The 27,857-nt window shown below is 47.7% G+C and overlaps 1 long non-coding RNA gene across 6 annotated transcripts in view; it reads left to right on the top strand.

Moving 5' to 3' along the window:
* The window catches only part of LOC148107261 (uncharacterized), a 45,814-nt gene that overhangs the window by 5,469 nt on the left and 12,488 nt on the right, over positions 1–27,857 (top strand). For 3 of the 6 annotated variants that reach the window (XR_015722784.1, XR_015722781.1, XR_015722783.1), the window contains exons 1-3: positions 3,601–8,744; positions 10,064–10,535; positions 24,330–26,415. This is a non-coding gene — a long non-coding RNA (uncharacterized LOC148107261). Of the gene's footprint in view, positions 1–3,600; positions 8,745–10,063; positions 10,536–24,329; positions 26,416–27,857 lie in introns of those variants that run through there. The other 3 variants (XR_015722786.1, XR_015722785.1, XR_015722782.1) reach the window with 3 other exon arrangements.

Here is a 27,857-nt window from a genome sequence, read left to right as displayed (position 1 = left end):
AGGGCAGCGGCGGGGAGTTCCGTGGTCGTGCTGTGGCGCGGGTGTTGATTTCCGTGGCGACGGTGGTTGCGCGTCAGTGAGGTCAGGGGCCCTGGTGGCAGCGGCACCTGCATTGTAGGTGTGCAGTGACGTCAAGGGCCGTGGAGTCGTGGGTTCCCTGGCGGGGAAGAGGATGGCATGGTTGGTTAGGGCTCTGAGTCCCAGGCGGCGGTGAGGGCGAGGATTGTGAGTTGTCATGGGTGGCGAGGGCAGCAGCCGTATGGTCCTAGGCAGAGATGGGAGAGGGCATGGGCCGTATGTTCAGCGGTGGCCACAGCAGGAAAGGCTGTTGCTTGGGTGGTGGGGAGATGGGTTGGGTTGGAAGGGGCTCTTTCTGGATCTGTTTCTCCACGGACATGGTCTTGTAGGTTATTCTTCTCTCTTGGGTCCTCTAAGTTATGTATATACAGTTTTGTATTATAATTTATTTTATAGATGTTTTATATATTGTATACTTCAATATGATGCTTTATATGTTAAATTAGTTACATATGGTTAATGCTGCAATGAAGATGCAGGTATAAATATGTTTTCAAATAGGTGTTTTCATTTTGTTCCGTTAAAAGCTAAGAAGAGAAGTTACTGGATTGTAGGATAGTTCTCTTTTTAATTTTTCTTTTGTTTGCGGAGGCTGCATACGGTTTTCCACAGCGTGTGCACCTACTTCTGTACCCACCAACAGTGCACCAGGGATCCCTTTCCTTCACATCTTAGCTAACGTTTGTTATTTCTGTCTTTTTGATACTGAACCTTCTAAGCAGCGTGAGGCGATACCTCAGTGTTGTTTCGATTTGCATTTCCCTGATGATTATTGATGTGGAGCATCTTTGCACGGAACTGTTGACGTCTCTGTGTCTGCTCTGCATAATGTCCGTTTGGAAAATCCTTCCACTTTGTTTTTTGTTGTTGTTGTGATTGAGTTGTAGGAATTCATTCTATATATTGGAAAGTCACCTTTTATGAGATTTATGAGTAGCAAGTCTTTTCTCCCAGGCGGTAGGTTGCCTCTTTATTTAGTTGGTGATTTTCATGGTTGGGCAGGAGTTTTTTAGTTTCTTGTAGCTTCGCTTATTTACTTTTGCTTTTACTGCCTTGGCTTTTGGAACATGATCCAAAAAAAAAAAAAAAATCACGCCTGAGTAGTACGTAGGGCAGCTTTGTCCCTATGTTTCCTGCTAAGAGTTGTAAGGTTTCAGGTCTTGAATTCATTTTGAGTTAATGTTTGTGTCGAGTGTAAGATAGTGGTACGGATTCATTCTTTTGCATGGGTCTGTTCGGTTTTTCCAGCACCGCTTAGTAAAGGGACTGTCCTTTCCCCCTTGCATATTCTTGGCTCCTTGGTCATAAAGTACTGGACCGTAGAAGTGTGGGTTTACTTCTGGGCTCTGTCTTCTGTTCTGTTGATCTGTGTGTCTGCTTTGATGCCAATATGCCAGCAATCAGTAGAGCTTTGTAATAGAGTTTGAAACGAGGGAGCACAGATTTTTATGCATTTTATACCCTGCCACTTTACTGAATTTGTTCAATAGTTTTTTTTTTGTGGTTGTGTTTAGGGTTTTCTACATATAATATCATGTCATCTGAAAAGAGTGACCTTCACTTCTTGGTTTCCAGTTTGGATGCCTTTTATTGATTTAGTTTTCTTGTGTAATTGCTCTGGCTAGGATTTCCAGTATTGCAGTGGACGCTTGGCCAACGTGGGTCTGAACTGGGCAGTCTGCTTATTACGTGGGTTTTTTCAGTAAAGAGACGTTGCTCTAAATGTATTGTCCGTAAGGTTTTTCTTTGTTATTTCTTTTCAGATTTTTATTGAAGTGTTAGTTAAGGTGGCCTTATAGGTGGCCTGCTGCCACCTTTCCCGTGAGCGGAGAGTGGGAGGGGTGCACTGCAGCGCAGGGTGGCTGTTACGTTGGGGTCAGGGAAGGAGGAGGAGAACGTTCCAGCGACCCTCTGGTGACACCCACGGCCTGCCCCGCAGCCCCTCGGTGTGGTTCCAAGAGAGGGAGGTGGTCCTGGGCCAGCTGACCCCTGTTTCCTTCCACCTGTAGGTGTGAAGAAATAGCGGCACTATGAGCTCATCCGGATGGCGTACGACATCACTGGTGAGAGCCCGGCTAGTGTGCCCATGGAGGTGCTTGTCGTCGAGGCTGCTAAGCTCCAGGCGCCACTACTCCTCACCCTACTTACTACAACTTGTGGAAGCAGCAGGCCGTGGGCGGGCAAGCCCGGTACAGGTACAAGGTAGTGGCACATAGGGAGGCAAGGCCACACCTGCACAATGTGGTCACCGCGCAGAGCGCCATGTTCATGCCCGCTGCCTGGCAATGAGACTCGGCTCACCAGCCAGGTGAACTGCCCCAGGCTGGAAAAGCAGCATGGGTGAGAGTCCCAGCCTCGGAGTCCTGAATGCAGTTCCTTACTCCTTGAGGACAGCACTGGGGTCAGGGAAGGGGCAGGAGAGGAACACAACACACTGGGGGATTCCTGCACCCTGAGTCCTACAGCGCCCAGCCTCAGAAGGCCCAGAGTGAACATCAGTGGGCACAGAAACGGTGGGGCCCTACGTCTCTACCAGTTAGGATTCCACTGAAGGAACCTGGGGCTCTGGGTCCTCTTCTCCTTCACTGGTACCCCATCCACAGGATAATGGGGACCTGAGCCCCTCTTGGGGGCTTGAGCCTCTGGCGCAACCCTTGCAAAAGCGCCTCTGAGCAGAGCTGCGTCCCCTGGCCAAGATTATGCAGAGGGGTCGTTCACACATTGGCTGCCTTTCCCTGCACACCTGCGCCCTCACCGCCTCTGCGGCATCATCTCTCCTCAAGGCCACACACTACATGGCAGCTTGCCAGGCCACAAGTGCCCAGCCTAGGCCCCGGGGGTGGTGTGGCTGCTGCCTCCTGGCAGCGTGAGTCTCCAGCTGCAGACGGGCAAGCTGGAAGCATCTCTGCTTGCCTTCTGAGAGATCGCCTGTTTTTTTGTCAGTTTCCCAAACTGTTCCTGCGAACGGGGCAAGCTCCGGTGGTTCTGTGCATGAGTTCCATTTGCATAGGTTAGCCTGAGACCCTAAACCTCCATGCGGCGGAGAACCCTGCTTCTTGCACCTGAGGGCAGGGGGGTGACCCTCCTCGCTCTAGGGACTGAGCTCTGAGGGATGGCAGTGTGGCATCCCAAAAGGGTCCAGCTTGTGGGGCTGCAGAGGCTTCAGGAGCCCAGCCCGGGTTAGAGCCCTCAGGCCGGGGAGTAGCACCCACACTGCTGCCTGGGCTCAGCAGAAAGATGGTGGCACAGGGCTTATGGATAAGACAAACGGTGCGTCGTTCCAGAAAAGATTCTCCAACCAAGGCAGTCGCTTATTTGCTGTCAGCTATGGATGGAAGCCCAATGTGTGCTTTTTGTAAATTGAGGTATTTGGGGGGAAAAAAAAAAGAAAAGACTCATTGAAAATCATAAACTGATTCTAAATGGTCACAGCCTGTTGGGGGCCCAGCTCTGGAGGTCAGCATTGCTACGTGCACCCTGCCAGAGTATTTGGTGTTGACTCATGCCCATGAGCACTCCGAGCCAGGGCTTTCCTGCCCACTCACCTTCCAGCTTGTTGGCCCTCCTGCTCACAGCCGCAGCTCTGACCCCGACCAGCAGGCCGGGGCGTCCCCTGTCAGCCCCGCCAGTGCACCTTACGGGACGTCTGCCTGTAGGAGAGAGAAGCCAGAGGGCCTGAGCTGACCCTTGACCCCTTGGCCTCCACCTCCTGAGCATCTGAGGTGATTCTGCCCAGGCTCTGTTCACCCTGGTTCTTACCTCAGGCACCAAGCCCCACAGCACCATGAAAAGGCAAAGCGAGAAGAGGTTTGGAGGTTGGTGACAAGGCCTCAGCGTGTTAACCCAGAAAACCGTAATTTGATGCAGTGGTTGCCAGCTTCTGTGATGTTCGTAGTGGGTTTTAAGGGTTTGGTTCTGTGTCGAGGTGGAACTGTTCTCAGTCACTGTGTTTGGGTTGTGTGGAAGGGTTTGCAATCCTACTAATGGTAGAGACCATTTCCTAAAATGTTCGGTTGGCCAGATGCCTCTTGTTAAATGGTCTGATCATGTCTGTGGCTTCTCTTGTACAAGTAGTTCAGGATTTGCCAAAGCGTCTTTCCGTGTAATGGCTTAAGTCAGTCAACAGAGAGCATGGGCCAAAATTCCAGGCTGTTAATTTTGGGCTCTGCGGTCTTAAAATGTCCTGCTTCTCCTCAGATGAGACCATACTCTACAGTCATTGAGCAAACCACTACGTTATGGAGTTGAATGGGAGCCAGGTAAAAAATGCATATTTTTGAGACATCCAGCGGACGTCATAATCACCCTGATGACTTGGGGGGCCCATTGGGGTCCCTAAGGAGAGCCCAAGAACAAAATCACATTCCGCTGGGCGAAGCCCAGAGCCTACAGCTGGGAGTCCTGTGCTCCCTCTGTCTTAGGGAACATTTTTTCCAAGAACGTTCAGGGCCAAAAGATTAGGGACTGGCTGCTCCAGAGATGAGGTGTGACAGAAGCCAGACAGAGACCCAAACAAGCCCCTCAGAAGGCCTCCATGGACATGTCTGCTAGAGAGGTTCATCATCCACCTCAGTAGGGCCACGCGGCTCCCGCGTGGGCCTGGACACAAGGCCCTTCTGGCCCAGTGCCACCTGTAGCACGGATGTCCCCAGTCCCCCCGAGACAGGAAATGAAATCTGCCGTGTCCACACGCTGGAACCTACACAGCTGTTTGTACGTGTGAGCTGAAGTAACATCAGTAGGCACAGAGCAAGCCTCAAGTTATGCCCTTAGGAGGAAAAAGAAGGGTGCTCTGTCCAGTGTGTGCACACATGTGTGTAAATGCACACATACACACACACACTCAGGATGTGTAAAGACCACCTCTGGAACGATGGACAAGAACTCGGTAACATTGGTTACCTCCAGCCTTGGCACGGTCTGAATTTGTCACCACGCACACAGTGTATCTTCTCAAACAGAAGAGGAAAATGATGCCAGGGCATCAAGGCTGACTGCCCCCCTCCCCAGTGCCTATCCTCTCCGGGCATCCTGGGCGCTGGTCACAGACGTGAATTGAAGCGGGTGGGCTGTGACCTAGCCGTGTCGTCTTGGGAGGATTGCTGCTGCTCTCCAATTTGTTAATTTTTTATAATACCACACTAAGCTGTTTTGAGGTGTAAGTGAGAAGTGGGCGGGGAAGCCGTCTGCAGACTCCTGTTGTCCCCAGCACAATCAGCTCAGGACACCTCAAGCCAGAACTGGTCCCTCCAGTGGGGGCCTGTCCACCCAGACGTCCACAGAAAAACCAGAGGTGGAGGGCCCCGGCACCTGCTTAGACAAAGAAGTCCAGACTGCCGCACACCAACCACGCCAAGACTTCACTGCCAACCTCTTCCTGCTCGTAGGCTTTTAGGTAAATGTACCACCGTCCAAATCAAAATCCACTACGCTGGTTCAGAGCCCTCACCCTGAAAGAGAACTGTGGTCAACATTTTGTTCTGGAACAACCTAGGCCCTTTTAGCTAAGAAATTGTACCTTGGGTCAGTCCCATCATCTGTTTAGAGTTCCGTAGTGCTGGAAAGCGTCCTACATTTTTTGTCTTTGTTTTTGTTTTAAATTAGTAATGAGGTTTTGGAAATATTTGCGTATCTAACCTGTGACATGAAAACACAGGGACCGAAGCCCGTTCTCCCCCTGCCCTGTTCGTCTTCTCCCTCCCAACCCCCCATCATGTGTACTTGTCCTGGCCTCCTGAGTAGTCTCTGCTGATGACTGTCTCTCATGATGCCCAGAACAAGCACCACTAAATGTGGTTTGTGAATTTGCTGTTGCCTTTGAGTGACTCTGAATCTAAGTGGATAAGATCTTACAAAATATGGGGTTGATGGGGACAGAGAATGATAAAAATGGCTCTTCTGAGAAAACATTTTGAAATCCGGAGCACAGCACATTGTCCGATTTGGTTTACGCTACGATCACAATCTGAGAATTTAAGGGGCAGAGGTTTCCAGGAACATCCCAGGCAGGTCACTGGGTCTTGCAGTGAGCGAGCAGGCCTGGGAACACCTGCAAGGTGGGGCCGGTGAGGTCTCTGATGGAGATCAGGGCTTGGCAAACCACAGCCCAGTCCACAGGAGGAGCCTGTATTGCATGGTGCACTGGGTGTTATAGGCAAGTAATGAATCCTGGAACATTACATCAAAAACTAGGGGTGTACTGTATGGTGACTAACATAATATAATAAAAAATATCATCATTTAAAAAAAAAAAAAGAAAGCATGTTGATGGGTCTTGCCTTTCATCTAATCTGATAGGCTCCTGTCTTTGGATTGGGCCATTGAGCCTATTTACATTCAGAGTAACTACTGAGAGCTGTGAATTTACTGCCATTGTATTGCTTGTAAAGTCCCTGTTTCTGTATATTGGCTCCCTTCCTTTCTGATCTTTGTCCTTCTGGACTCTCTCTTTGCTTCATTGTTCCCCTTTAATATGTTATTTTAATAATACAATGCCAATCTAAAGAATTCTGGTATAACAGTTCGGGATTGGTTACTGCTTAGTTTTCAGTGGAGGCAAAGGTTTGTAAAAGTTAAAATTCTGCTAAGTGTACATTGAGATTGCTGGAAATGATAGGGGAAGCAACTGTGTATGCAAGAAAGGTTAAGTTGTATTTTTATAAGGGCACTATAAGGAATGAGAATCCATTTTTGTTCAGGAAAGAAAAAAAGCAATTTTGTTATTTTGTACTAAATAAAGACTGTTTATTCAGAGAGAAAAGTCTCAGGACAAAATCTGAATGAAAAAGAAAGGTGTAGGAAGTTTGTGAAGCGCAACTTCGGAAAAAACTTTTATTTATGGTCAGGACTAAGATTGAAATGAATGGATTTTATAGGTACAATGGTATAAGTCTGAAATTTTGCTTTTTTTCTCTCTGTTAAAAGGACAAAATTTTCCTGGATTGTTGGTCTGCTCTTGATGTGAAAGAGTTGTATCCCGGAGTCCATAGTCTCTCATGGTTCATCTCCCCCTCTGGTGCCCCCCCCCTTCATTTTTCCCTTCCTTCTCCTAAGGATCTCCCTGCTATTCCTTATGTTCCACAAATAAGTGAAAGACCATGGACCCAGGGAAGCAAAGGAGGGTTGTAGAGGGGAGGGCGGTGGGGAAATGGGTTAGACCGGTGAAGGGTGTTAAGAAGGGCAGGTATTGCATGGAGCACTGGTTGTTATATGCAAACAATGAATCATGGGACACTACATCAAAAGTGAATGATGTACGGTATGGTGACTACCATATCGTAAAAAAAAAAAAAAGATGAAAGATTAAAAAGAGGGAGTTGTAAACAAAGATGTTATTACTATTATTATTATGTGTTTTCTTTACCTTTGCAGAAAAGCAAAGTTTCTATGTTTTGTCTTTATCAGGTTTTTGATGACTTAAGAGGACTGAAATGTCTCAGTTTGAAAGAAGCTAAGTTTTGCTAAAGACTGCACAATCTTCCCTAAAATGTCTTTTGGCCTCCTTGGTTCAGTTTAAGTAGTGAGTTTTGTCATGATCCATATATCTATTTAGGCCTATGCTTTAAACCATTCTGAATTTTTAAACAAATTGCCTGGGATTTAAATTGTAAGTGGAGACTTTGCTTTTCTGTTCTTTTCATTTTACTACTTAGGCTTCTTTGGTATGTTAAGTCACTTGGGAAGCATTGTGAAATAAATGATTGGGAAACCATGGGTTCTGTTGTATGGGTAAATGTTATAATTGTTGTAGGAATTATGTGAATTCCTCAAGCTTTAATATGTCTCAGTATAAGGTCCTCACTCGCTGTGCTAATTATGGAAATGTTCTGTGTCACAGAAGTAACGGGATTTCCTTGTCAAGTGCGTTGTAATGAGCTCTCATCAGATCTTGAACCATGTACATTTGTGATTCTTGTGTCATTTATGCCCTTGTCGAATGTGTTTCATCCTCAAGGAGATTCATGAAAGGAATTTTTGACAACTATAAGTTGTGCTCTTTAAAATCCTAAAACTCAACTGGGTAAGAATTTCCAGAACTAATGGAGCCGGTTTTGTTGCATTCAAACAGAACAAGAATTAATACTATGGGGCAGAAAGAGTTGAGGACGATGATGATAGTTTTGTGACTCTTGTTTGAAACATTGCTGGTTCTTTAATATGTGTTCTTCCAGATTTAAGGAAACTTTATGTTAAAATATGCATGATATAGGGAGATCGGATAAAATATGTTTTTGTGAACAAGTGGAAACATTTCACTTTTCTCCCTACCCGAATCCTCCAGAATTCAGCAGCTCTCAGTGAGTATTCCTTCTTTCAAGGTAAGTTTGATTATTTGCCAAAGTTCAACACAAGTCTGTTTTCCTTGCAACAGGTCACTCCTGGAAACTTTAGTTATTTTACCAAGGCGTTGAATGAAGTGTCCTGTTGGAGAGAGAGAGACATGCATATAGACCCTGATATGACCAGACAAGTTGAAGGATATCAGGTTGACTTGATGGAGCCCCTTGGACATATTGGCCTGATAACCTTGCTTGCAGAGTTCTCAGGAGCCTTGCCAGATGAGTAAAGAGGGTTACTTCCCGGCAGGTATCGGAACCTCAGGATAGTTTGGGGATCTCAAAAAGAAGAATTGACCCGAATCTACAGGTACTGCAGGCAAGTCTGTGGTGAGTATTTGGCTTGGCCTCTGGCCTCAAGACACGATTGCCAGTTCAATCTAGAAGATTCCTTACGAAAAGTTCTGGCAAAGCAAGGTTTACAAATGTATACGGTCCATTACTGTTCTTGCTGAGCTTAGTTAGAATAGATGCTATGTGAAGTCAGTCAAGCAGAGAAAGACAATTACATGGTTTCCCTTATTTGTGGAACACAAGGAGTAGCAGGGAGATCATTAGGAGAAGGAAGGGAAAGAGGAAGGGGGACGGATAACAGAGGGAGAGAGGAACCATGAGAGACTCTGGACCCAGGGAAACAAACTGAGGGTTTTAGAGAGGAAGGGGGTGGGGGGATGGGCTAGCCGGGTGAAGGGTATTCAGGAGGGCACGTGTTGTGTGGAGCACTGGGTGTTATACACAATCAGTGAATCATGGGACACTACATCAGAAGCTAATGATGTACTGTATGGTGACTCATATATCACCGTAATAAAAATAAATGAAAAAAAAAGAAAGAGTAGATGCTAAGCCAGCAAGTGTGCGATGATCGCTGCGGCCTTCTTTCATCTAAGAAACAATCACAGATCCGTGTAACTGAAAGGCATCACCCATCTGGATTAGCACACACTGCAAACACGCCTGATATTTCTGTGCCTCAAAATGGGTCCCCTTCAGCTATGAAACCATTTATCTTGCAAGTTAGGTTGGAGACATCACTTTTGACACTGACAGTGTTTTCTGATTGGGCAAATCCTATCGGAATGCCACCCAAAGTAATCTTGGAATCCCCTAGAAGCTGGTGGTTCGAGTGCTTGCACCTTGGGTCAGTATCATAAATGCTGGTTAGGATTTAAACCCCTTTAAATCTCCTCCGAAATTTAAATTTGCATTTTGTGGTGATGAGTGTTTTGACTTCAGGTGTCTGTGAGAGGCAAATCTTCACAAGAAAAGACCCCAGGCCGATTTCAGCCAAATAGAGACTTTAGAGATGGCAAAGATCAGGGCTTACTTTCAACAAGTGTTAATGCAATTTGCCTGTTGAACCTCACCGATTTCTCTTTAAGAATGAAATACTGCTAAGATGCTATTAAAAATAGAGTTGTGAAAGAAGGAAGAAAGACTGAGAGAGTCACTCACATAGAGTTGAAAAGACATGGAGGAGGTAGGGTTTATGCACATCTCCTGTTTCAGTTCCATAAAATGGAAGATCCAGGGGTTGATGAATGAGAACACATTTCCAATGTGAAAGAAGATTCCAGGAGGAGTAAGCATTGCTAAGATAGTCCTGCAAAATGTAGTTGAAATAGGGTTGATGCACATCTTCTGTTTAGGTTCTGGGAGCAGCATGAACGTTGGACTTTTGTCAGTAGTTGCAAATGATCACTGACCTCTGGGCCACCTCCAGGACCCCATCCTCCTGCTTTGGTCTGAAATAGACATCATGGAACACCTGGTAGCCAAACCGCCAACCATGCATTAGTTTAAGGTCTGCTCGCAGCAATCCTAATTCTTTCCCAGCTTGTGCGACCCTGTGATTTTGACCTCTTTGAGCCTGCACTCCCTGCTGGCAGTGTGGAGCACACTTTCGGTTTGGGGGTGACTCTGTGTCTCCCAGAGTGCAATCCCTAAGACCTGAACTCAAAGCTGTACTTGTTTTACAGACGGTTCTTCTTGGCTCACATTCCTTGGCCTGGCGGGTAGGATGCAACGCGTCTGACCTCTGCGTCTTCGCCGCCGGTTCCAGTGAGATAGGCACAAGAATGGTCCACCCTGTCATCTCCCCGGTGGTTTTGCATCACAGTGGTAAGTTGTCTTGGTTCTGAACCTCCCGCCAGGGTTGAGGTTCAGGCCTTTATTTGGATGTCCTCTTTTGGTGGTTTCTGTCTTTACATCTGAGGGGAAAAGATACCTTCTTCTTGGCTGTGACATTGGAGACAGGTCCTTAAAAAGAAAATACACAGTTGGTTCTTTGGGGAAAAGACCTTAGTAGGACAGATGTAGAAAGTTCTGCAAGTCCTCGCCCCACACAAAAACTCTGAACCAGAGGTTGCTTCTGTTGGCAGAATCGTGCGTTAGTGCAGGTTTACCGCATAAATCGAGGTACCCCCCATTTAGTGAGCATGTAGCAGCTGTCACCACGGTGCTGGGTGTTCTATAGCCAAGGCCCTGGTCCTAGCACAGGCAGATCCGGTCTTGCCGATGAAGAAAGTTTCCATATAAGTTGCAGTCTCACCTCCCTAAGTGCTTTCCTTGGAGCCCTGGAGACACTCCAATCCTCCCCTTCTTTTGTGAGATCACCACTTACCTACCATCTGGGGAAGGATCTTGATCTGCTTGTTTTCTGTCTCTGTGATAAGAAGAAAAGCCATCTTCTCGAAAACGTGTCCAAAAGGTTAATGAGGTAATCATCTCAAACCTTGGAACGTCATCATGAATTCAGTGCCGTTAGATCTTATTGAGGTCCCTGAGGTCATGCGTAAGTGGAAGAGGGGATTTGAGAACTTCGTTTAATCCACAGTTATAGAGGTGCTGAGATCTGTAAAGAAATCACACAGTTGGAAGAGAATATGGCGCTCCTCTATTCTGGTTCTGGCTTAACACCTTTTGCTCCTGGTTTGTCCGTGGTCTTTTAAATCTGAGCTTCTCGGCGATTCCATTTCAGCCACCTCAGGTCTCTGTGTTGAGTACTTTCGGGACCAAGTTCAAACTATCTAACAGGGCGTACGAGGCTCTTTACCATCACTATATGAATTTGGTGCCCTCTCTCCAACCCCCTTATGGTCCAGTCACACTAAGTGTTGCTGTGTCTGTTGTTTGCATTCACACCCTCCCTGTATTCCCACCCTTTGCACTCCAGGCCTTCAAGAATCGGCCATGTCCCTTTCTCTATGAAGCTCCTTAACCTCCCCCTCAGCCCACATCATCTACCCTGTACCTCCATAATGATGTCCTTGTCTTCCTTTGGTTCTCCGTAGGCTTCCAGCCATTTTCCAACAATACTTATTGCACACATACTGTGGGTATGTAAGCAAGAGGCGTTCTAGCAGATTAGTAAGACACTGAGCTCTAGGGCCAGACTCCCTGGGTGCGCATCTTAACCCTGCCCCTTCTCCTTAGGCAAGTCACTTGACCTCTTGGGTCCAGGTTTCCTTGCCTGTAATGCAAGGATTATAATCCTACCTGTCTCAGAGTTGCTGTTAGGATTCAGTGTTGTGGAGTTTCTCCAAAGAAAGCGCTCCATCATAGTCATTGTCTTTATGGTACTTGAATGGAAGCTCCACGAGGAGGGGGAATTTCCGCTTCCCGATCTCTGCCCGGGTCAGTGCCTGGCACTAGTAGATGCTTTAAACATACGGTGAATGAATATATGAATTTGCCAGGCGTTCTTCTAGTCTCAGGGCAAGCGGCCTTGAACAAAATAAACAAGATCCCTTTCTCATGGCTTCTACTGTAAGCTTTAGACAGAAGCACACGCTTTCATGTAATAGCAGGTGCTGTGAGGAATGTACAAGAGGGAAGTGGGATTGAGGCTAGGGATGGAGGAGCAGTATTAAGTGAGGATGGGCCAACCACACAGAGGATCCAGGTGAGGATTTCAGCCAAGGGCCCAGAATTCCCGAGGGAAAAAGAAGCTCTGCTGGTTAATAGAGCCTCCCCATTTTCTCCAAAGGGCTCTTGGAATGTCTGTCTTCCCCACTAGACTAGGAACGTCCGAAAAGAGGGACTCCATCGTGTAATTGTTTATAAATATCCTCGCTGCTGATTAGTTGGACACTTGATAAATACTTGTTGATGAAACCAAGGAATCCATGTAGGAAAGGGCCTTCCCGTTTGCAAATGCAGGCTCTGAGAGACTCTTCTACCTGTCTGTTTTCTTTTCTCCTTGTATATTCTGCCTTCCTGAAGTCTAGGCCAAGGAATACATCCTGAGCATTGACTCATCTTCCTTCCAGTGCTATCCCTGAGCTCTAACATTAGGAGGTCACTTTTCCCCCCAGATCCCAACATTTATTAATCCCCTTTTTGGTAAGAATTAGGTTCAGAGCTGCAGAAACTGTTCTGTAAATGGAAAAAACTTTAGTAAAAGATTTTGGTTTTCAGAAAGTCATTTCATTTGATGAATTTTAAACATTTGCTCTTTGAGAAGCTCCTTTTCGGTTATCAACATAAAAATGAACCTATCATTTAAATATCCATGCTGTATTACTGTCCAGCACTGAGTCATGAACTTGCGGTGTTGTGATTTATAATATAGATGTGATCTTACCCCGTTTCTGCAGCAAAGCTCCTTAAAGCCCTTGGAATTCCTAAGTGTGGAGGGTGATGGGGTATCTTTTGTTTGCTGTGTTAATGAGAGACTTTGGGACTGAGGAGGGGGCTGGTTGCCTGCCAGAGGAACCAACCACTTGATTATTGGGTGGGAACTTTCAGGCCCGCCCTCCACCTCCTGGGAGGGGAGAGGGGCTGGAGAACAATGATTGTCATGAAATCATAAAATCATGCCCATGTGATGAAGCCTCCACAAATACCCTGAAGGACGGGTTCTGAGAGCTTCTGGGTTGGTGAACATTGGAGGTGCTGGGAGAGTGGCGCTCTGGAACGGGGCATGGAAACTCGATCCATACCCCTTTCCCCGTACTTGGCCCTACGCAGATCTTCTCTCTTACTCTTCCTGAGTTGTATCCTTTTATAATAAACCGGTAGGTTTGTAAGTGAAATGTTTGTCTGAATTTTGTGAGCCACTGTAACAAATTAATTGAGCCTAAGGAGGCAGTGGTTGGAACCTTCCATCTGTGGCTAGTCAAGCACAGGTGGCAAACTGGACTTGTGATGGGCATCTGAAGGGTGCTGGGGGTCCAGTGTGGTGGGACTGAGCTGTGCAAGCTGACACTATCTCCAGATAGGTCGTGTCAGAAAAGGACATGCGGGTGGTGTCAAAGACTTGCTTGTCACGTGGAAGAAACACATTGCAACTGGTGTCAGAATTGTAGAACTTTATTGAAAGTCGATACGGGGATTTGAAATTAAATGAAATCATTGATGGTCTGGTTTATCTCCAGGGATGGGGGGAATGAAAGTCCATGCAATACTTGTTAAACTAACACACTTAGGACGTAAGATCGTCGGAGAGCCCAGAGGAGGGGGATCCTTCACCCTGAAACTAAGGGGAAATAGAATTTGTAAAGAGGATTGTCTGAATCCTCTTTATGTTCATTAATACTTGCCTATCCAACCTTCCAACAAAAGCAAGGGGAATGGGTAGGATGCTCTTGTCTCCAAGATAAGAGGTTGGGTTTCCGCGGGATCAATAGAAGAGCTGAATATATATCCTTTGGATTTTGGGGGGCATACTCGCATCTGACATACGGCTGAGGAGCCTGAAGGCAAGAGCCTGTTTCCTCAGACAGCAGGAAAGATACACAGATAGAAGGGGGGAGGGGCACAAGACTTTGTTGTGAAGTAACTGAACTTCCGCGGAATGTAAGGTAAAGTTTGCCTTAGAGGTTCCTAGGGTCCAAAGACAACCTCCGGGAGAGAGGAAGGCACTACGTGGGAATCACTTAGGTCGAGCTTGACTGGTGATCATCTGATCCTGAGGGACAATCACCAACAAATAGATATAAAAACCGCATACATCCTGTTCTAGGGGAGTAACAGTGAAAAGAGCAACAGTATTGTTAAGTTCTCTGAAGACCTTAGGGGAGACAGATTTACATTTTGGTCAGGCCCTGAGATCACAAATCAGAATGAAAAATAGCAGTCAATAAAGAACTTTCTTGTATCCCTACCTCTGGTCCCTCTCCAGGCTTTTACCAGGAATGTGAAAATGGCATTTTGTAGTGAAGGGGAAATAAGCATGGAAAAAGAAAATCAACAATCTCTTCACATATTTAACCACAGCTTGGTTAGGAAAGAAAAAAAGGCATTTTCATACTGTTCATTGTCGGCTGAGTTGAGACTGTTTGCAACTTAAAATGAGAGTTAAAAGTGGTGGCGGCGACTTGCTGGAGGCGGAGCCCACATGCAAGAGGCAGCACCTGCAGGCTGGAGTCGGCCTCCGCAGTAGTGAAGGGAGCAGGGACATGCAGGGAGTGACCCCCTGCTGGAGGTGGGTCCGAGTCCCCCCCCCCCACTGGAGACAGCAGGGTCGTCCACGGATGCAGCGCCCCTGCTGCAGGCACCAGCGGCAGTGCCCACTGGGCTGGAGGCCTACAGCGACCACTGAGACAACAATGGAGGCGGCTCCCTTGCAGGAGCTGCAGGAGGCTTTGCTCTTACTGGAGGCGGCTCGTGCATCAGCATCCTTCCTGGGACCGGTGCCCGCCGCAGTGGAGGAGGCGCCCTTCTCGCTGGAGGCAGCAGGGGCGACCACAAGATGCAGCGTGCCTGCCAGAGGTGCCCGCTGCAGCGCCCCTGCTGGAAGCTCCCGGGGCACCGCTGTTTCTGGAGGCAGTGCCCCTGGCACAGGAAGCAGCAGGGGCGACTATGGAAGCCCCGCAGGCTGGGGGCGGAGCCCCGCAGGCTGGGGGCGGAGCCCCGCAGGCTGGGGGCGGAGCCCCGCAGGCTGGGGGCGGAGCCCCGCAGGCTGGGGGCGGAGCCCCGCAGGCTGGGGGCGGAGCCCCGCAGGCTGGGGGCGGAGCCCCGCAGGCTGGGGGCGGAGCCCCGCAGGCTGGGGGCGGAGCCCCGCAGGCTGGGGGCGGAGCCCCGCAGGCTGGTCGCTTCTCACTTCGGTGCTGCGCGGACTCCAGTGCGGACGTGTTGGCAGCGGTGGAGTCTTCGGCAGCGTTGATCGTGTCATCGGCGGCAGCATTGGAGGTGTCCTGGGCTTCGAGGGAGTCAGCGAGAGCGGCGGCGTCCCTGGAGGCAGCAGAGGCTGCTGTATTGGAGGGGCGTCGACTGAAGAGGTCTCGGTGTTGGAGGCAGCCCCAGCCTCGGCGGCGCTGGCGGCGGCGCCTCCCTTTGACGTCAGTGGTGCGCCGCCTCCGGCATTGAAGGTGGCGTCGCTAGAGGCATCGCTGGAGGCGGCATCCACAGATTCGGCCTCGGCGCTGGAGGCGGCTGCGGCGGCTGTGGAGGCAGCGGCAACGAGGGCGACGGTGAGTTCCCAAGTGGCATGGGCTGCGACGCAAGGGGCGGTGAGGGTGGTGAGGGCAGCGGCGGGGAGTTCCGTGGTCGTGCTGTGGCGCGGGTGTTGGTTTCCGTGGCGACGGTGGTTGCGCGTCAGTGAGGTCAGGGGCCCTGGTGGCAGCGGCACCTGCATTGTAGGTGTGCAGTGACGTCAAGGGCCGTGGAGTCGTGGGTTCCCTGGCGGGGAAGAGGATGGCATGGTTGGTTAGGGCTCTGAGTCCCAGGCGGCGGTGAGGGCGAGGATTGTGAGTTGTCATGGGTGGCGAGGGCAGCAGCCGTATGGTCCTAGGCAGAGATGGGAGAGGGCATGGGCCGTATGTTCAGCGGTGGCCACAGCAGGAAAGGCTGTTGCTTGGGTGGTGGGGAGATGGGTTGGGTTGGAAGGGGCTCTTTCTGGATCTGTTTCTCCACGGACATGGTCTTGTAGGTTATTCTTCTCTCTTGGGTCCTCTAAGTTATGTATATACAGTTTTGTATTATAATTTATTTTATAGATGTTTTATATATTGTATACTTCAATATGATGCTTTATATGTTAAATTAGTTACATATGGTTAATGCTGCAATGAAGATGCAGGTATAAATATGTTTTCAAATAGGTGTTTTCATTTTGTTCCGTTAAAAGCTAAGAAGAGAAGTTACTGGATTGTAGGATAGTTCTCTTTTTAATTTTTCTTTTGTTTGCGGAGGCTGCATACGGTTTTCCACAGCGTGTGCACCTACTTCTGTACCCACCAACAGTGCACCAGGGATCCCTTTCCTTCACATCTTAGCTAACGTTTGTTATTTCTGTCTTTTTGATACTGAACCTTCTAAGCAGCGTGAGGCGATACCTCAGTGTTGTTTCGATTTGCATTTCCCTGATGATTATTGATGTGGAGCATCTTTGCACGGAACTGTTGACGTCTCTGTGTCTGCTCTGCATAATGTCCGTTTGGAAAATCCTTCCACTTTGTTTTTTGTTGTTGTTGTGATTGAGTTGTAGGAATTCATTCTATATATTGGAAAGTCACCTTTTATGAGATTTATGAGTAGCAAGTCTTTTCTCCCAGGCGGTAGGTTGCCTCTTTATTTAGTTGGTGATTTTCATGGTTGGGCAGGAGTTTTTTAGTTTCTTGTAGCTTCGCTTATTTACTTTTGCTTTTACTGCCTTGGCTTTTGGAACATGATCCAAAAAAAAAAAAAAATCACGCCTGAGTAGTACGTAGGGCAGCTTTGTCCCTATGTTTCCTGCTAAGAGTTGTAAGGTTTCAGGTCTTGAATTCATTTTGAGTTAATGTTTGTGTCGAGTGTAAGATAGTGGTACGGATTCATTCTTTTGCATGGGTCTGTTCGGTTTTTCCAGCACCGCTTAGTAAAGGGACTGTCCTTTCCCCCTTGCATATTCTTGGCTCCTTGGTCATAAAGTACTGGACCGTAGAAGTGTGGGTTTACTTCTGGGCTCTGTCTTCTGTTCTGTTGATCTGTGTGTCTGCTTTGATGCCAATATGCCAGCAATCAGTAGAGCTTTGTAATAGAGTTTGAAACGAGGGAGCACAGATTTTTATGCATTTTATACCCTGCCACTTTACTGAATTTGTTCAATAGTTTTTTTTTTGTGGTTGTGTTTAGGGTTTTCTACATATAATATCATGTCATCTGAAAAGAGTGACCTTCACTTCTTGGTTTCCAGTTTGGATGCCTTTTATTGATTTAGTTTTCTTGTGTAATTGCTCTGGCTAGGATTTCCAGTATTGCAGTGGACGCTTGGCCAACGTGGGTCTGAACTGGGCAGTCTGCTTATTACGTGGGTTTTTTCAGTAAAGAGACGTTGCTCTAAATGTATTGTCCGTAAGGTTTTTCTTTGTTATTTCTTTTCAGATTTTTATTGAAGTGTTAGTTAAGGTGGCCTTATAGGTGGCCTGCTGCCACCTTTCCCGTGAGCGGAGAGTGGGAGGGGTGCACTGCAGCGCAGGGTGGCTGTTACGTTGGGGTCAGGGAAGGAGGAGGAGAACGTTCCAGCGACCCTCTGGTGACACCCACGGCCTGCCCCGCAGCCCCTCGGTGTGGTTCCAAGAGAGGGAGGTGGTCCTGGGCCAGCTGACCCCTGTTTCCTTCCACCTGTAGGTGTGAAGAAATAGCGGCACTATGAGCTCATCCGGATGGCGTACGACATCACTGGTGAGAGCCCGGCTAGTGTGCCCATGGAGGTGCTTGTCGTCGAGGCTGCTAAGCTCCAGGCGCCACTACTCCTCACCCTACTTACTACAACTTGTGGAAGCAGCAGGCCGTGGGCAGGCAAGCCCGGTACAGGTACAAGGTAGTGGCACATAGGGAGGCAAGGCCACACCTGCACAATGTGGTCACCGCGCAGAGCGCCATGTTCATGCCCGCTGCCTGGCAATGAGACTCGGCTCACCAGCCAGGTGAACTGCCCCAGGCTGGAAAAGCAGCATGGGTGAGAGTCCCAGCCTCGGAGTCCTGAATGCAGTTCCTTACTCCTTGAGGACAGCACTGGGGTCAGGGAAGGGGCAGGAGAGGAACACAACACACTGGGGGATTCCTGCACCCTGAGTCCTACAGCGCCCAGCCTCAGAAGGCCCAGAGTGAACATCAGTGGGCACAGAAACGGTGGGGCCCTACGTCTCTACCAGTTAGGATTCCACTGAAGGAACCTGGGGCTCTGGGTCCTCTTCTCCTTCACTGGTACCCCATCCACAGGATAATGGGGACCTGAGCCCCTCTTGGGGGCTTGAGCCTCTGGCGCAACCCTTGCAAAAGCGCCTCTGAGCAGAGCTGCGTCCCCTGGCCAAGATTATGCAGAGGGGTCGTTCACACATTGGCTGCCTTTCCCTGCACACCTGCGCCCTCACCGCCTCTGCGGCATCATCTCTCCTCAAGGCCACACACTACATGGCAGCTTGCCAGGCCACAAGTGCCCAGCCTAGGCCCCGGGGGTGGTGTGGCTGCTGCCTCCTGGCAGCGTGAGTCTCCAGCTGCAGACGGGCAAGCTGGAAGCATCTCTGCTTGCCTTCTGAGAGATCGCCTGTTTTTTTGTCAGTTTCCCAAACTGTTCCTGCGAACGGGGCAAGCTCCGGTGGTTCTGTGCATGAGTTCCATTTGCATAGGTTAGCCTGAGACCCTAAACCTCCATGCGGCGGAGAACCCTGCTTCTTGCACCTGAGGGCAGGGGGGTGACCCTCCTCGCTCTAGGGACTGAGCTCTGAGGGATGGCAGTGTGGCATCCCAAAAGGGTCCAGCTTGTGGGGCTGCAGAGGCTTCAGGAGCCCAGCCCGGGTTAGAGCCCTCAGGCCGGGGAGTAGCACCCACACTGCTGCCTGGGCTCAGCAGGAAGATGGTGGCACAGGGCTTATGGATAAGACAAACGGTGCGTCGTTCCAGAAAAGATTCTCCAACCAAGGCAGTCGCTTATTTGCTGTCAGCTATGGATGGAAGCCCAATGTGTGCTTTTTGTAAATTGAGGTATTTTGGGGAAAAAAAAAAAGAAAAGACTCATTGAAAATCATAAACTGATTCTAAATGGTCACAGCCTGTTGGGGGCCCAGCTCTGGAGGTCAGCATTGCTACGTGCACCCTGCCAGAGTATTTGGTGTTGACTCATGCCCATGAGCACTCCGAGCCAGGGCCTTCCTGCCCACTCACCTTCCAGCTTGTTGGCCCTCCTGCTCACAGCCGCAGCTCTGACCCCGACCAGCAGGCCGGGGCGTCCCCTGTCAGCCCCGCCAGTGCACCTTACGGGACGTCTGCCTGTAGGAGAGAGAAGCCAGAGGGCCTGAGCTGACCCTTGACCCCTTGGCCTCCACCTCCTGAGCATCTGAGGTGATTCTGCCCAGGCTCTGTTCACCCTGGTTCTTACCTCAGGCACCAAGCCCCACAGCACCATGAAAAGGCAAAGCGAGAAGAGGTTTGGAGGTTGGTGACAAGGCCTCAGCATGTTAACCCAGAAAACCGTAATTTGATGCAGTGGTTGCCAGCTTCTGTGATGTTCGTAGTGGGTTTTAAGGGTTTGGTTCTGTGTCGAGGTGGAACTGTTCTCAGTCACTGTGTTTGGGTTGTGTGGAAGGGTTTGCAATCCTACTAATGGTAGAGACCATTTCCTAAAATGTTCGGTTGGCCAGATGCCTCTTGTTAAATGGTCTGATCATGTCTGTGGCTTCTCTTGTACAAGTAGTTCAGGATTTGCCAAAGCGTCTTTCCGTGTAATGGCTTAAGTCAGTCAACAGAGAGCATGGGCCAAAATTCCAGGCTGTTAATTTTGGGCTCTGCGGTCTTAAAATGTCCTGCTTCTCCTCAGATGAGACCATACTCTACAGTCATTGAGCAAACCACTACGTTATGGAGTTGAATGGGAGCCAGGTAAAAAATGCATATTTTTGAGACATCCAGCGGACGTCATAATCACCCTGATGACTTGGGGGGCCCATTGGGGTCCCTAAGGAGAGCCCAAGAACAAAATCACATTCCGCTGGGCGAAGCCCAGAGCCTACAGCTGGGAGTCCTGTGCTCCCTCTGTCTTAGGGAACATTTTTTCCAAGAACGTTCAGGGCCAAAAGATTAGGGACTGGCTGCTCCAGAGATGAGGTGTGACAGAAGCCAGACAGAGACCCAAACAAGCCCCTCAGAAGGCCTCCATGGACATGTCTGCTAGAGAGGTTCATCATCCACCTCAGTAGGGCCACGCGGCTCCCGCGTGGGCCTGGACACAAGGCCCTTCTGGCCCAGTGCCACCTGTAGCACGGATGTCCCCAGTCCCCCCGAGACAGGAAATGAAATCTGCCGTGTCCACACGCTGGAACCTACACAGCTGTTTGTACGTGTGAGCTGAAGTAACATCAGTAGGCACAGAGCAAGCCTCAAGTTATGCCCTTAGGAGGAAAAAGAAGGGTGCTCTGTCCAGTGTGTGCACACATGTGTGTAAATGCACACATACACACACACACTCAGGATGTGTAAAGACCACCTCTGGAACGATGGACAAGAACTCGGTAACATTGGTTACCTCCAGCCTTGGCACGGTCTGAATTTGTCACCACGCACACAGTGTATCTTCTCAAACAGAAGAGGAAAATGATGCCAGGGCATCAAGGCTGACTGCCCCCCTCCCCAGTGCCTATCCTCTCCGGGCATCCTGGGCGCTGGTCACAGACGTGAATTGAAGCGGGTGGGCTGTGACCTAGCCGTGTCGTCTTGGGAGGATTGCTGCTGCTCTCCAATTTGTTAATTTTTTATAATACCACACTAAGCTGTTTTGAGGTGTAAGTGAGAAGTGGGCGGGGAAGCCGTCTGCAGACTCCTGTTGTCCCCAGCACAATCAGCTCAGGACACCTCAAGCCAGAACTGGTCCCTCCAGTGGGGGCCTGTCCACCCAGACGTCCACAGAAAAACCAGAGGTGGAGGGCCCCGGCACCTGCTTAGACAAAGAAGTCCAGACTGCCGCACACCAACCACGCCAAGACTTCACTGCCAACCGCTTCCTGCTCGTAGGCTTTTAGGTAAATGTACCACCGTCCAAATCAAAATCCACTACGCTGGTTCAGAGCCCTCACCCTGAAAGAGAACTGTGGTCAACATTTTGTTCTGGAACAACCTAGGCCCTTTTAGCTAAGAAATTGTACCTTGGGTCAGTCCCATCATCTGTTTAGAGTTCCGTAGTGCTGGAAAGCGTCCTACATTTTTTGTCTTTGTTTTTGTTTTAAATTAGTAATGAGGTTTTGGAAATATTTGCGTATCTAACCTGTGACATGAAAACACAGGGACCGAAGCCCGTTCTCCCCCTGCCCTGTTCGTCTTCTCCCTCCCAACCCCCCATCATGTGTACTTGTCCTGGCCTCCTGAGTAGTCTCTGCTGATGACTGTCTCTCATGATGCCCAGAACAAGCACCACTAAATGTGGTTTGTGAATTTGCTGTTGCCTTTGAGTGACTCTGAATCTAAGTGGATAAGATCTTACAAAATATGGGGTTGATGGGGACAGAGAATGATAAAAATGGCTCTTCTGAGAAAACATTTTGAAATCCGGAGCACAGCACATTGTCCGATTTGGTTTACGCTACGATCACAATCTGAGAATTTAAGGGGCAGAGGTTTCCAGGAACATCCCAGGCAGGTCACTGGGTCTTGCAGTGAGCGAGCAGGCCTGGGAACACCTGCAAGGTGGGGCCGGTGAGGTCTCTGATGGAGATCAGGGCTTGGCAAACCACAGCCCAGTCCACAGGAGGAGCCTGTATTGCATGGTGCACTGGGTGTTATAGGCAAGTAATGAATCCTGGAACATTACATCAAAAACTAGGGGTGTACTGTATGGTGACTAACATAATATAATAAAAAATATCATCATTTAAAAAAAAAAAAAGAAAGCATGTTGATGGGTCTTGCCTTTCATCTAATCTGATAGGCTCCTGTCTTTGGATTGGGCCATTGAGCCTATTTACATTCAGAGTAACTACTGAGAGCTGTGAATTTACTGCCATTGTATTGCTTGTAAAGTCCCTGTTTCTGTATATTGGCTCCCTTCCTTTCTGATCTTTGTCCTTCTGGACTCTCTCTTTGCTTCATTGTTCCCCTTTAATATGTTATTTTAATAATACAATGCCAATCTAAAGAATTCTGGTATAACAGTTCGGGATTGGTTACTGCTTAGTTTTCAGTGGAGGCAAAGGTTTGTAAAAGTTAAAATTCTGCTAAGTGTACATTGAGATTGCTGGAAATGATAGGGGAAGCAACTGTGTATGCAAGAAAGGTTAAGTTGTATTTTTATAAGGGCACTATAAGGAATGAGAATCCATTTTTGTTCAGGAAAGAAAAAAAGCAATTTTGTTATTTTGTACTAAATAAAGACTGTTTATTCAGAGAGAAAAGTCTCAGGACAAAATCTGAATGAAAAAGAAAGGTGTAGGAAGTTTGTGAAGCGCAACTTCGGAAAAAACTTTTATTTATGGTCAGGACTAAGATTGAAATGAATGGATTTTATAGGTACAATGGTATAAGTCTGAAATTTTGCTTTTTTTCTCTCTGTTAAAAGGACAAAATTTTCCTGGATTGTTGGTCTGCTCTTGATGTGAAAGAGTTGTATCCCGGAGTCCATAGTCTCTCATGGTTCATCTCCCCCTCTGGTGCCCCCCCCTTCATTTTTCCCTTCCTTCTCCTAAGGATCTCCCTGCTATTCCTTATGTTCCACAAATAAGTGAAAGACCATGGACCCAGGGAAGCAAAGGAGGGTTGTAGAGGGGAGGGCGGTGGGGAAATGGGTTAGACCGGTGAAGGGTGTTAAGAAGGGCAGGTATTGCATGGAGCACTGGTTGTTATATGCAAACAATGAATCATGGGACACTACATCAAAAGTGAATGATGTACGGTATGGTGACTACCATATCGTAAAAAAAAAAAAAAAAGATGAAAGATTAAAAAGAGGGAGTTGTAAACAAAGATGTTATTACTATTATTATTATGTGTTTTCTTTACCTTTGCAGAAAAGCAAAGTTTCTATGTTTTGTCTTTATCAGGTTTTTGATGACTTAAGAGGACTGAAATGTCTCAGTTTGAAAGAAGCTAAGTTTTGCTAAAGACTGCACAATCTTCCCTAAAATGTCTTTTGGCCTCCTTGGTTCAGTTTAAGTAGTGAGTTTTGTCATGATCCATATATCTATTTAGGCCTATGCTTTAAACCATTCTGAATTTTTAAACAAATTGCCTGGGATTTAAATTGTAAGTGGAGACTTTGCTTTTCTGTTCTTTTCATTTTACTACTTAGGCTTCTTTGGTATGTTAAGTCACTTGGGAAGCATTGTGAAATAAATGATTGGGAAACCATGGGTTCTGTTGTATGGGTAAATGTTATAATTGTTGTAGGAATTATGTGAATTCCTCAAGCTTTAATATGTCTCAGTATAAGGTCCTCACTCGCTGTGCTAATTATGGAAATGTTCTGTGTCACAGAAGTAACGGGATTTCCTTGTCAAGTGCGTTGTAATGAGCTCTCATCAGATCTTGAACCATGTACATTTGTGATTCTTGTGTCATTTATGCCCTTGTCGAATGTGTTTCATCCTCAAGGAGATTCATGAAAGGAATTTTTGACAACTATAAGTTGTGCTCTTTAAAATCCTAAAACTCAACTGGGTAAGAATTTCCAGAACTAATGGAGCCGGTTTTGTTGCATTCAAACAGAACAAGAATTAATACTATGGGGCAGAAAGAGTTGAGGACGATGATGATAGTTTTGTGACTCTTGTTTGAAACATTGCTGGTTCTTTAATATGTGTTCTTCCAGATTTAAGGAAACTTTATGTTAAAATATGCATGATATAGGGAGATCGGATAAAATATGTTTTTGTGAACAAGTGGAAACATTTCACTTTTCTCCCTACCCGAATCCTCCAGAATTCAGCAGCTCTCAGTGAGTATTCCTTCTTTCAAGGTAAGTTTGATTATTTGCCAAAGTTCAACACAAGTCTGTTTTCCTTGCAACAGGTCACTCCTGGAAACTTTAGTTATTTTACCAAGGCGTTGAATGAAGTGTCCTGTTGGAGAGAGAGAGACATGCATATAGACCCTGATATGACCAGACAAGTTGAAGGATATCAGGTTGACTTGATGGAGCCCCTTGGACATATTGGCCTGATAACCTTGCTTGCAGAGTTCTCAGGAGCCTTGCCAGATGAGTAAAGAGGGTTACTTCCCGGCAGGTATCGGAACCTCAGGATAGTTTGGGGATCTCAAAAAGAAGAATTGACCCGAATCTACAGGTACTGCAGGCAAGTCTGTGGTGAGTATTTGGCTTGGCCTCTGGCCTCAAGACACGATTGCCAGTTCAATCTAGAAGATTCCTTACGAAAAGTTCTGGCAAAGCAAGGTTTACAAATGTATACGGTCCATTACTGTTCTTGCTGAGCTTAGTTAGAATAGATGCTATGTGAAGTCAGTCAAGCAGAGAAAGACAATTACATGGTTTCCCTTATTTGTGGAACACAAGGAGTAGCAGGGAGATGATTAGGAGAAGGAAGGGAAAGAGGAAGGGGGACGGATAACAGAGGGAGAGAGGAACCATGAGAGACTCTGGACCCAGGGAAACAAACTGAGGGTTTTAGAGAGGAAGGGGGTGGGGGGATGGGCTAGCCGGGTGAAGGGTATTCAGGAGGGCACGTGTTGTGTGGAGCACTGGGTGTTATACACAATCAGTGAATCATGGGACACTACATCAGAAGCTAATGATGTACTGTATGGTGACTCATATATCATCGTAATAAAAATAAATGAAAAAAAAAGAACGAGTAGATGCTAAGCCAGCAAGTGTGCGATGATCGCTGCGGCCTTCTTTCATCTAAGAAACAATCACAGATCCGTGTAACTGAAAGGCATCACCCATCTGGATTAGCACACACTGCAAACACGCCTGATATTTCTGTGCCTCAAAATGGGTCCCCTTCAGCTATGAAACCATTTATCTTGCAAGTTAGGTTGGAGACATCACTTTTGACACTGACAGTGTTTTCTGATTGGGCAAATCCTATCGGAATGCCACCCAAAGTAATCTTGGAATCCCCTAGAAGCTGGTGGTTCGAGTGCTTGCACCTTGGGTCAGTATCATAAATGCTGGTTAGGATTTAAACCCCTTTAAATCTCCTCCGAAATTTAAATTTGCATTTTGTGGTGATGAGTGTTTTGACTTCAGGTGTCTGTGAGAGGCAAATCTTCACAAGAAAAGACCCCAGGCCGATTTCAGCCAAATAGAGACTTTAGAGATGGCAAAGATCAGGGCTTACTTTCAACAAGTGTTAATGCAATTTGCCTGTTGAACCTCACCGATTTCTCTTTAAGAATGAAATACTGCTAAGATGCTATTAAAAATAGAGTTGTGAAAGAAGGAAGAAAGACTGAGAGAGTCACTCACATAGAGTTGAAAAGACATGGAGGAGGTAGGGTTTATGCACATCTCCTGTTTCAGTTCCATAAAATGGAAGATCCAGGGGTTGATGAATGAGAACACATTTCCAATGTGAAAGAAGATTCCAGGAGGAGTAAGCATTGCTAAGATAGTCCTGCAAAATGTAGTTGAAATAGGGTTGATGCACATCTTCTGTTTAGGTTCTGGGAGCAGCATGAACGTTGGACTTTTGTCAGTAGTTGCAAATGATCACTGACCTCTGGGCCACCTCCAGGACCCCATCCTCCTGCTTTGGTCTGAAATAGACATCATGGAACACCTGGTAGCCAAACCGCCAACCATGCATTAGTTTAAGGTCTGCTCGCAGCAATCCTAATTCTTTCCCAGCTTGTGCGACCCTGTGATTTTGACCTCTTTGAGCCTGCACTCCCTGCTGGCAGTGTGGAGCACACTTTCGGTTTGGGGGTGACTCTGTGTCTCCCAGAGTGCAATCCCTAAGACCTGAACTCAAAGCTGTACTTGTTTTACAGACGGTTCTTCTTGGCTCACATTCCTTGGCCTGGCGGGTAGGATGCAACGCGTCTGACCTCTGCGTCTTCGCCGCCGGTTCCAGTGAGATAGGCACAAGAATGGTCCACCCTGTCATCTCCCCGGTGGTTTTGCATCACAGTGGTAAGTTGTCTTGGTTCTGAACCTCCCGCCAGGGTTGAGGTTCAGGCCTTTATTTGGATGTCCTCTTTTGGTGGTTTCTGTCTTTACATCTGAGGGGAAAAGATACCTTCTTCTTGGCTGTGACATTGGAGACAGGTCCTTAAAAAGAAAATACACAGTTGGTTCTTTGGGGAAAAGACCTTAGTAGGACAGATGTAGAAAGTTCTGCAAGTCCTCGCCCCACACAAAAACTCTGAACCAGAGGTTGCTTCTGTTGGCAGAATCGTGCGTTAGTGCAGGTTTACCGCATAAATCGAGGTACCCCCCATTTAGTGAGCATGTAGCAGCTGTCAGCACGGTGCTGGGTGTTCTATAGCCAAGGCCCTGGTCCTAGCACAGGCAGATCCGGTCTTGCCGATGAAGAAAGTTTCCATATAAGTTGCAGTCTCACCTCCCTAAGTGCTTTCCTTGGAGCCCTGGAGACACTCCAATCCTCCCCTTCTTTTGTGAGATCACCACTTACCTACCATCTGGGGAAGGATCTTGATCTGCTTGTTTTCTGTCTCTGTGATAAGAAGAAAAGCCATCTTCTCGAAAACGTGTCCAAAAGGTTAATGAGGTAATCATCTCAAACCTTGGAACGTCATCATGAATTCAGTGCCGTTAGATCTTATTGAGGTCCCTGAGGTCATGCGTAAGTGGAAGAGGGGATTTGAGAACTTCGTTTAATCCACAGTTATAGAGGTGCTGAGATCTGTAAAGAAATCACACAGTTGGAAGAGAATATGGCGCTCCTCTATTCTGGTTCTGGCTTAACACCTTTTGCTCCTGGTTTGTCCGTGGTCTTTTAAATCTGAGCTTCTCGGCGATTCCATTTCAGCCACCTCAGGTCTCTGTGTTGAGTACTTTCGGGACCAAGTTCAAACTATCTAACAGGGCGTACGAGGCTCTTTACCATCACTATATGAATTTGGTGCCCTCTCTCCAACCCCCTTATGGTCCAGTCACACTAAGTGTTGCTGTGTCTGTTGTTTGCATTCACACCCTCCCTGTATTCCCACCCTTTGCACTCCAGGCCTTCAAGAATCGGCCATGTCCCTTTCTCTATGAAGCTCCTTAACCTCCCCCTCAGCCCACATCATCTACCCTGTACCTCCATAATGATGTCCTTGTCTTCCTTTGGTTCTCCGTAGGCTTCCAGCCATTTTCCAACAATACTTATTGCACACATACTGTGGGTATGTAAGCAAGAGGCGTTCTAGCAGATTAGTAAGACACTGAGCTCTAGGGCCAGACTCCCTGGGTGCGCATCTTAACCCTGCCCCTTCTCCTTAGGCAAGTCACTTGACCTCTTGGGTCCAGGTTTCCTTGCCTGTAATGCAAGGATTATAATCCTACCTGTCTCAGAGTTGCTGTTAGGATTCAGTGTTGTGGAGTTTCTCCAAAGAAAGCGCTCCATCATA

This window comes from Ursus americanus, chromosome 33 (assembly GCF_024610735.1).
Source record: "Ursus americanus isolate L20-20 chromosome 33, mUrsAme1.1.p, whole genome shotgun sequence".
Lineage (NCBI taxonomy): Eukaryota > Metazoa > Chordata > Mammalia > Carnivora > Ursidae > Ursus > Ursus americanus.
This window is presented reverse-complemented; position numbering and strand designations above follow the sequence as displayed.